The sequence below is a fragment of the Pituophis catenifer genome, unplaced genomic scaffold (genome assembly GCF_029215685.1).
Source record: "Pituophis catenifer annectens isolate HBS135680 unplaced genomic scaffold, rPitCat1.0.hap2 SCAF_1, whole genome shotgun sequence".
Lineage (NCBI taxonomy): Eukaryota > Metazoa > Chordata > Lepidosauria > Squamata > Colubridae > Pituophis > Pituophis catenifer.
The window spans coordinates 220755941-220766023 of NW_027256881.1; positions in this window are offsets into that span (position 1 = coordinate 220755941).

The window sequence follows — 10083 nt, forward strand, 5'->3', positions numbered from 1 at the left end:
CAGAGCTTATTAAAATAGTGATAGGGTTTAAATATGACAGCCTGGCTCTCACCATACAGTCTAATTGTTGAATTGTTGAAGTGTTGCTGTAAGAAAATGCAATGTGTGTGGCTTTGAATAGAGCTGCATCCTAGATTTTTAGTTATCTGACCTCCTAATGCACGGGTAGTTCACATGTTTTTGAAATAGGGTCTGTTACTTTGCTTTTGTAGTTTTTTGGGCAGATTTTGCAGGATTAAGCTGCCTTAAAGTGAAACAGAATAATGGCTTTCCACAAGGTTTACTAAATCTAATTGCAGGTAATAGTGACATTTGGTTCAATTTATGGGTGCAATGATTGCCAATGCGGACTTCTCTGCAGAAGGTATTGGACTAAGTTGTAATAGCTCTTCATTATTTTGCTAAGAAGTACAGAATACTGTAGTCCACAGGTTTTGGTAAACCTTAAAAACATGAAGTCCTGTCTCATTGCATATTGTCCTAAAGACAGGTATCACCATTTGCATATTAGCTTATTCAGTAAGCATCATAGTTGCTGAATATGCACAGAGTTTGAAATTACCACTTGAAATTTTTTTGACTAGCACTTCTGATATGGAGCAAATTTACTCATCTTTCCAAAGTCATTTTGATAGGCCACTATTATCTCTTAAATATTACTGTTGAACAAAATTCATACTGTTTCTCTTGTATTACCAGCCGGTACTGAATTGTGAGAGGAGAGGTTTGTGATGAGAATGCCTTAATTACAATGGGGGATGGGAGTGGGGAAGCAACTGCTGTATGATGTGTAACTATAATAATACATTGTCTTCAATATGCTCTATAGAGGATGAATATGGTATATTTTAGATACAACTTTGTAAGCACTATAAACTCTTCACTAGTTGTGAACAAGTTGTTAATGTTTACTTCTTCAGGTTGCTGTTAAAAGCAAAATATGTATTAAATAAAATTACAGTCTTGAAAACTTAAGTTTCTTTTTCATTTTCTAAGAAGCAATAATTCTTAATTGTATGGTGATGATTCTCTTTTAGATATTAAATTAGAATGTTGGCTCTTGAGCCAGGATAATAATTACAGAACATCTAGAAAATTAACATATACTTTCCCCAGCCATTAGAAAACACAAAATCAGCAATTGCATGATGTCAGTACAATTGCAGATTGATTTGGGCTTTTAGAACCAAATCTTCCAGTTCTGGTTAAAACACTGAAATGAGAGTATCATGTAAAATTAAAAAGGGATCCCCCCCCCCATATTACTTTCTAAAAAGCAGCAAGAGAATTATCTCTGATAGTATTTTTTTTTTAAAGTGCGGTTAGTTGTTCTGCTGGCTTTGAGAGATCAAAGAATTGCTGAAATTTTAAATCTGAAATAAAGACCCTAAAGCCTTGTTGCATAAATCTTCCTACTCTACTTCAGGATCCTGGGGTATGATTCATCCACAATTAACATTATCAATTAAGCTAAAACATTAGTGAAAATTGTACAAATACCATAAAGTCAATATATGTCATGATATATTTATAGCCACATAAAAGTAACACTAACACAAATATAACATCCAACATCCATAATATGACACACTGCCACCTGAGTTTATTGATAAGGTTTATAAGATAGCTATATCATCTAATTTTACTAGTTGCTATTCTCAACACTTATTCACAATTGCTTCCACCCATCAAGTTATTAAATCTTGATCTCAGAAGGGGGGGGGGGAAGCCCTATAATCATGATTACAGATTCTGAAATACAGGTTCTGATTACCTTGAAGTATCATACTATAAGGGGGTGGAAAGTGGTCATGGGAATAGATGAATTAAAGATCTAGAAGATTCAATAGGTCATGAATGGCATATGGCCATATTTAAATTGTGTTCCTGTGCAGCAGTATATTCTGGTGACAAGGATACCTAATACTACTGTAAAGTCATGAATTCTCAGGGGTAGAAGCTATTCATAGTTAAAAGTTTTCCTCATGAAACTTCTACTGAGTTTGAGATAGTGTGTAATAAATTATGGTCAAGGAAGAGGAATCATCTCTTGGGATCCGAGAATCTGGCCTGTATCTATTGGCAAAGAAATATTTCTTATTATTACTCTGTTTCTGTGGTATTTTTTTATGATGCTATTGGGAGGGAGGGGGGAATGTTTTATGATGCTGTTGGGGGGAAATGTTAAGGACAACTGTCTAAAAATAGAGTAATAATTAAGATGTTTTACACCTCTGTTGTTCACACCATAGAAGGAATTATAGAATTTATGAAAATGCTTTGTCTGTTGAACTGATTTAAAATTTGTTGCAAACATTTGGAAATTTAAAGGACGTACAAAGATGCCTAAAGTATGTATCCAAAGAAGTGTAAAGTGGAGAAGTCCTTGATCCACAAACTGGGGAGTGGATAAAAGAGCTTTATTAAATTGGGTGAGGGGATGGAACAAAAAACACATTTTATTAGCTTGATTGATTATATTTTGTTTGATTGTTGACAGCTGCCAAAGTCACTGGGAGTCAGGGAGCTTACAAGTGTGGATAATAATAAAGTAATAAATAACCATTATCAATCAATTGCAAGAGGCAACTTTACTTGAAACAGCTTACATCCTGTGACAGTACCTTTAACACCATCAAATAACAATGTCTGCTTATTCCAGGTCCTTGAGAAGGACTTGATAGGTGGATAAAAATGCCAAATTTGGTCTGAATATCTGGCTGACTGTGTGACCAGCCAAACAATTATTAATAAATACACTCTGCACCAGTGGTGGGTTGCTCCCAGTTCGTTTTTTGTGAACCGGTAATAAAAGTGGCAGGAGGCTCCACCCACCGGCCCTGGCGTTATCATGGAGGATCTGCGCAGAAGCGTGCATGCTCCCGTTGTGAACCAGGAGTAAAGGTAAGTAGAACCCACCCCTGCTCTGCACCCAACTTTAATCATTTCGTCCTGATCTCATATTGAACGTTAAAATTTTAAAGTTCACACATACAATTCGGTTGGCTGGCAACCCTTGGAACCAGGTTCAGGATCCAAGATTTGGGGGTAACTCCATGTGCCCTGGAGTGGCAGACTGTAATTCAATCAATCGTTTTGTATTCTGACAATGCAGTGTTTCTGACAGGTGTATGCACACACAAGTTAGGATTATAACAATTAAAAGAATACTTGTAACTCTAGCTTTTAGCAACATATACTTCTCTTCTGGAACTATATTGGACAAAATTATGAGTCAGTTTCTTAACTATTGTTTCCAAGTTTTCTTAAAACCAAATCAGACAAGTCATCAAATCCTGATGTATTTTTATTTTGCATAAGGTGTAGAAAAAAAAGCTCTGTTGCCTTTTATTCCGTTAACAGAAAATAAAACTGAGTGGGAAGGAATTTTGAGGAACAAATGGTGAGAACAAAAAAGGATCCGGTCAGTCATTATTGATGATCTGCTCCTAATATAAATATCATACATCATTTTATTGGGGAAAAAAAGTCATGCAAGTGAACTTCCACTCCAAAATTTTAGGATTTCCCTGCTAAATCAAACTATTTCTGGATTTTTCTGTTCTATTTTGATGATAATGGGGAACATTGGTTCTTTCCAGCTTGAATTCCTTTAACAGGATTTTTTTTTTAAACCCAGTTGAGTCGAGGCTTGGGGGGGGGGAGGTTCATGGATCTTTAGAAAATTAAAAACAGTATAAGTTAAATTATAGGGCTGTCCAAAGTTTTAAATCAAGGTTCTGATTTGACAAAACTGAATCACCATTCTGAAGGAGCATCATCAAGTGAGAACCTTTGAAGTGCTGAATAGAATTAAATGGCTTGGAAGTCTTTCATAATGCCTTACAAATTGTGACTTTTTTTTAATACTTCTATGGTTGCTGTACACAATATATAATATTGCAACCTCATTTCTCAATATAGGGAACAGTGATAAGGGTAGTGGTGGAGTGATGGGTTCTTTGCAGGGGTGAAATTCAGCAAGTTCTAACAGGTTCTGGAGAACCGGCAGCGGAAATTTTGAATAGTTCGGAAAACTGGCAAATACCACCTCTGGCTGGCCCCAGGGTGAAGTGGGAATGGAGATTTTGCAATATCCTTCCCCCAGGATTCGGGAGGGAATGGGGATTTTGCAGTATCCTTCCCCTGCCATGTCCACCAAGCCATGCCCACAGAACTGGTAGGGAAAAAATTTGGATTTCTCCCCTGGTTCTTTGATACTGACAAGAATAAGAATGAGTTTTATCATCACTTTCTGTCTATCACAATTCTTGAGGGGAAGGCAAGGTAAGGCGAACACTGTCCACTTCTTTAATGTGGCCAACCCAAAGTCTTATGCTCTCACTTATGCTCTTGAGCTAATAGGACATTATACTTCTGTAGTGTTCCTGTCCACCAAGCTTAGTTCAACTCTCAATACTCAGAATATGAGCTCAAGGCTGACAAGTTCAGGATGCGCTCTTCAATCCAACCTCAACTTTGAATTACATTTCTTGACTATTAATTAGACTAACACAACCACAGACCTACATACTGTTTTTAATAAAAGGTGGTAAGTCTACAAATTCTGATGGCCCAGGACTCAGACTTTGACTCTGAAGAAGCTGCTCCAGATGAATCTGTAGAATGTCAGCTTTAGGAGAGATGCCAAGCCAGGAATCACCCAAGATTGATCAAAAAGAGGCACCATCAAAACAGCTGTAGCAGCCAGATGCCTTCAGACTTGATAAGCAGAGCGAGCAAAGATATTCAGTGAGGCTCCTTGCCAAGCAAGCGAGTAACTTTTAATTAAAGAAAGCTGGTTGCAGCTGATTTAAGAGGTAGCCCTGATCTATGCTTAAGATCAACTGTATGATTGATCACCTGCTATGTCATTTTTGTGAATTCTGCTCGTGTAAAACCCCTGAAACGCTGACCTTTAGATTGGTACTCTGAATTTTAGACTGGATTTTGACTTCTGTTATGTTCCTGTTGAAAGTGCAACTTAATCAAGCAACCCCCCTCCCCCACCCACCAATTCTGGATTTACATTCCTTTCCTTGCCCAGCTTTATCTATTTGGCCTTGAGTAAATTGCTATTCTTGTCTACTAACTGTGTGTGAGACAGTTTGAAACTTGACACAAGACATATATCCCTCTTGTTCTGTCCCAGACATTTTCTTTCTACTGTGATCTATCTACCTGTGCCAATCTGCTTCAACTGCTAATTAACTAACATAGAATATTAACAAGTCACATCTCTGACACATATGAGTTCAACTAATACAAGACGTTTCCTCGAGGGACCAAGATTACTGATCAGCTGAGTCAACCCTCTTGGTGTCACCGAAGACTCAAGTAGCTATACTATCCCTCAAATACTAAAAAAGAGACATTCTTCACTATCACATCATCCCTGAAAAGCACTTGGAAAGTTACAGCTGACCTTTAAAAAGTTCTAACCATTCTTAAGTTAGACTAATGTCCTTTTTGCATTGGTTCAGCACAGATTTGGCTCTTTGATGGACAGTTTAGAAGCTACTGGGCTGAACTTTGATAATCTCTGCTGCTAAATGTGCTTTAAAAGAAATGCAGGGTGAATGCTTTGAAAATGTATTATGATGAAATCTAATGTTTTCCAGCTGAAATTAAATGGGATAGAGTAATCTCTTCTAAAGGCTCTGACATCCCTGTTATTTTCGTCACATTCTGCCAAAGAGAGAGAGAGAGGGAGGGAGGGAGGGAGGGAGGGAGGGAGGGAGAGAGAGAGAGAGAAAGAGAGAGAGATGCATGTTTTAGTATTTTCTCATTATAGTTTGTGGATAAATCTGTCTTGAAATCAAATTTTGATGCCGTTTAAATTAAATCAGTTTGTCTTTGAATTTTGAACAGTGATTTCAGATTAAATCATAACCCCGTGGAATCACCAAATTGAACTGAATCAGGATCCATTTTAACAGATCTACTAATCCAGGGGGTCTATTTAAATTGGACAATTCTAGGAATTCTTGAGGCCATAATGAGATGCTCATTAGGAGGACCAATATGCTTAGAGAAGACTTCCCAGATGAGGGTTGCCAGACCTCATGCCTGATTTTTTTGGGCTTAATTCTCATGTTTGTGGGATAGTATCATAAAACATTTTGGGCAGAGCTGTCCCACTGTCATATCACCCTTCTGACCATGTTGTTCACCATGTTCCACTGAAACTCTAGCTAAGAGATGCCCCATCCTTATGGCCCATCTGGATATAGTTGGTTATCATTTGTGATCTATTAAACATTGAATCACTTCCCTCTAAATGACAAATCACTGTTTTCCAAACACCTTCTAAATTGCTGCCTTTCCAATGTTAGAACAACTGCAACAATTGGTTGTAGGATCTAAACTAAACCAGCTGTGTGAACTGTTTGTACTAATCTCTAGTAGAAAGGTGTCCATATTCCCAAAAAATGTTTTCAAGAGGGATATTTTAAATAAGGAGATATTGAAGAAGTTAGTTCTCTGTGTATTCCTGATCCTACTAAGAATTATCTTGCAGAAAGACAAGTAAATTTTTCATAGAACATCTATAATAATAAAAAAGGAATTTTCCAGATAAGCCAGGGATGATCATTAGCTCAAATATACATGTCTAACATACTTGGCATAGTTGGAGTATGAATTAGAGGTTTTTAAAAGTAGTTGACATATTATGCAGATAAGCTCTCCGTTCAGTTTATGGACAACTTTCAATACCAGGAATTGCTGATAATATTATTAGGTTAAATCTGAGAAATAAGGGCAAGGGCAAGTTTTAGGCAGCTCCTAGAGTTGAGCCAGGGAGTAAATCAGAATCAAAACACACAATAGACTATAATAGTTATCGTTACTCAGAAAAAGTCATTAACTCATAAGGAAAACCTTAACATATTTTTTTTTATTCAGGCCCATTGGCCTGAAGTTAAATTAAAACAATTTTAATTGGATGAATAACACAATGCAGGATGGTGGTGGTGATGATGATGATTAATGTTAGATGCTGTTAAGAAGACCAAACAGCCTTTGTACTTTGGAGGGAGTAATGAAGTAGAAATTTTTATGAAGCTTTTCCAGAGGAAGTGATCATTGGCAGCAATAGCTATTTGCTAGGAGCTTTGGAGAGCCAATAGAATTTCCCATGAAACTCAAACTACAGCTTCAGAGAAGCAAAATAAAATAAAAATAGTCTTAGTCCCTTCTGCTTATATTGGTTTCAAATTCTAGCTCCTACAATTATCAGTCTTACTCCAGTGCCTGTCAATATTCTCCTGAAAACAGATCTGCCTATACTTTTTTAAGCAGTTCAGGAGGAAGTTTCATTCTTGATATTTAACATTTTTTTATTTGTCCAAATTAATTTCACCTTATGGTGCCTATATGCATCTAATATAAATAGATAAAATAGCCCGACCAGATTTGAAAATCATGACTTACAACACTGGGAATTATTTTTAAAACATTTACAGTATTTTTTTGGTGTATACGAAGCACTTCTCCCCCCCCACCCAAAGTGGGTTGAAATGTCTGTGTGTTTTATAGAGTAAATGTTGCCAAAGCCCTGTCGGCCCCCACCCTTTGGCCTCTGCCTCCCAGCAATTTGCCTCCTTGCAGCAAACAGCAAACAGCCTGGTTAGCTTCAGCACAGCCTGATTTAGCATGAGCAGCTGATTGGCGGTTGGATCTGCCTCCCAGAATATCATCTATCAGCTGTTCCAGGCTACGGGGATCACCACTGCCCATCGCTGCTGTTGCTGCCCATCGCCGCCTCCCAGGGGTGAAATCCAGCAGATTCTGGATCCTGCTGCCTTGAATGGGCCAAAAATGGGGTGCATGGAGGTAGTGATAGGTGGCACTGGTGATGGTGGCGATGACGACGATGGGCGGTGGCAATCCCCGCAGCCTGGAACAGCTGACAGGCAATATTCCGGGAGGCAGATCCAACTGCCAATCAGCTGCTCGTGCCAAATCAGGCTGTGCTGAAGCTGACCAGGCTGTTTGCTCTAAGGAGGCAAATTGCTGAGAGGCAGATGTAGAGGCAGAATTTTTTTTTTCCTTGTTTTCCTCTCCAAAAGCTAGGTGTGTCTTATAGTCTGGAGCATCTTATAGTCCGAAAAATACGGTAAGTGATTTAAGTGACAGTCACTGAAGAAAACAATTATGTTTGGAAGAGTTAGCATTAAAAGGAAACCAGGCCATCAAAGAACACGGTGGTGGCTGGACACCATCAAAGCTGACACCACCAGAGCGCAGAAAAACTCAAAGAAGTAATGCAAGATTGGAAGAGAAACCTGGCCCATAGAATCACCAAGGATCAGACACAACTGAACGGATAACATCATCATCAAGTGACATATTTTCAGGATTTAGTAATTAGATACAGTGAGACAAAAGATTCTACAGTGTTGGATTAAGAACATTTTAGGCCAGTCTCTGAAACCTGTTTTTTTCCCCTCAGTGGAAGGACAGGGATATATCATAGAGCAGGGCTATCAAATTCCCATGCCCACACCCGGTTTAGCAAAGGGGAAAAAAATCCTGATATGTCACATGATGCCACCATGAGGATGTGAGTTTGGCACCCCTGCCATAGAGCCTAAGCCCTACATTACTAACCAGCTGTCCATAGAGGTGGTGGAGTAGACTGTCCAATTCCCTAGGTATTTGATTGATTAAAAGATTGCAAGAGGAATGGGTATCCTAACCCTGGAGAATTAAATAATGGGAATGCATCAGTTTGTCAAATACACATCATGTTGCTGTTGATGCAGAGTCTGTAAAGTAGCAGCATTGTTAAGAGTTTTTTTTTTTAAATTAATTAATGTTAAAAGATAGACGCCCAATTAGCGGACTCTCATTTGTAAGCAAATAAAACTTTAAAGTGGGTCCAATACAAATTGCAGAAGATAATTGGCAGCTGCCATTTTAAAGATATTGAGCAGTTTTTAGCCTTCATAAGCCTCAATTCATTTTGTAAATAAGAATCTTAATAATTCTGTTTATGATAAAGAAGCAGTTTTATTGCCACACTATCAAAGATATTTGCATTTTGTGCACCATATTAATAGTTCAGCACCATCTGTCATGGAAAATCTCTTCCCTTTATGAGCAAGGTTTTCTCATGGAAATTAACCAAACATAGAAACCACACAGATTGCATTCATTTGCAACAAGTTTCTATATTTGGCTCCAAAGCATCAGTCCTCGTAAATTCTGTGTAACATGTTTATGGAATGTTGCTACTTTATAAGAATTTTGCATCAGAAGAGAAACTTGGGAGCAAGTAAAGCACAATTTACCCAGATGTGGAATTGTGACAAGGTTTGTTTGCTTTCTGGAGAACTGGAAGCAAATGAGCCAGTTCCATCTAGTCCTGTTTAATGTTGAGAAGTGGGGTGGGGCAGAGAGAGGTGGAAGAGGAGAAAATGAGACATCATCTGCCAATTTTGGCAAAGGGATGCAACCTATGGTTGGTGAAAGGACATGGTGCTGAATTATTGCCTTGTTTCCTGTGGAGTACCCTGGATTGTGCTGTAGGAAATTAGCACCCACCCATCTCCTAGAACCATGATGGCGAACCTATGGCATGCATGCCCCAGGTGGCACGCAGAGCCATACCGATGGGCACACGAGATCAGCTCCGGTGCACAGGCACATGCCAGCCAGCTGATTTTCGGGCCTTCTGGGCCCCCTGGAAGTCAGCAAACAGGCCGTTTCTGGCCTCCAGAGGGCGTCCGGGTGGGAGGCCGTTTTCACCCTCCCCAGGCTCCTAGAAAGGCTCTGGAGCCTGAGGAGGGTGAAAAACGGGCCTACCAGGCCCACCGGGCCATCGCATGCCAAAAGTGAGGGAAGCACGGGGGGGTCACGCATACATACGTGGGGGCGGGGCACATAGAATTATGGGTGTGGGCATGTGTGCGTGCAACAATGGTGGGTTCCTCCCGGTTCGGTCCGGTTCGGCCGAGCCGGTAGCGGTGACGATATGACATCACCGAACCGGTTCTCCTCCCCGCTCTCCCCCCCATGTTATTCTTATCTTTTATTTGGTCCCACCCCCAATCTATTGCTGCCTCCTGAGCCCCAGCT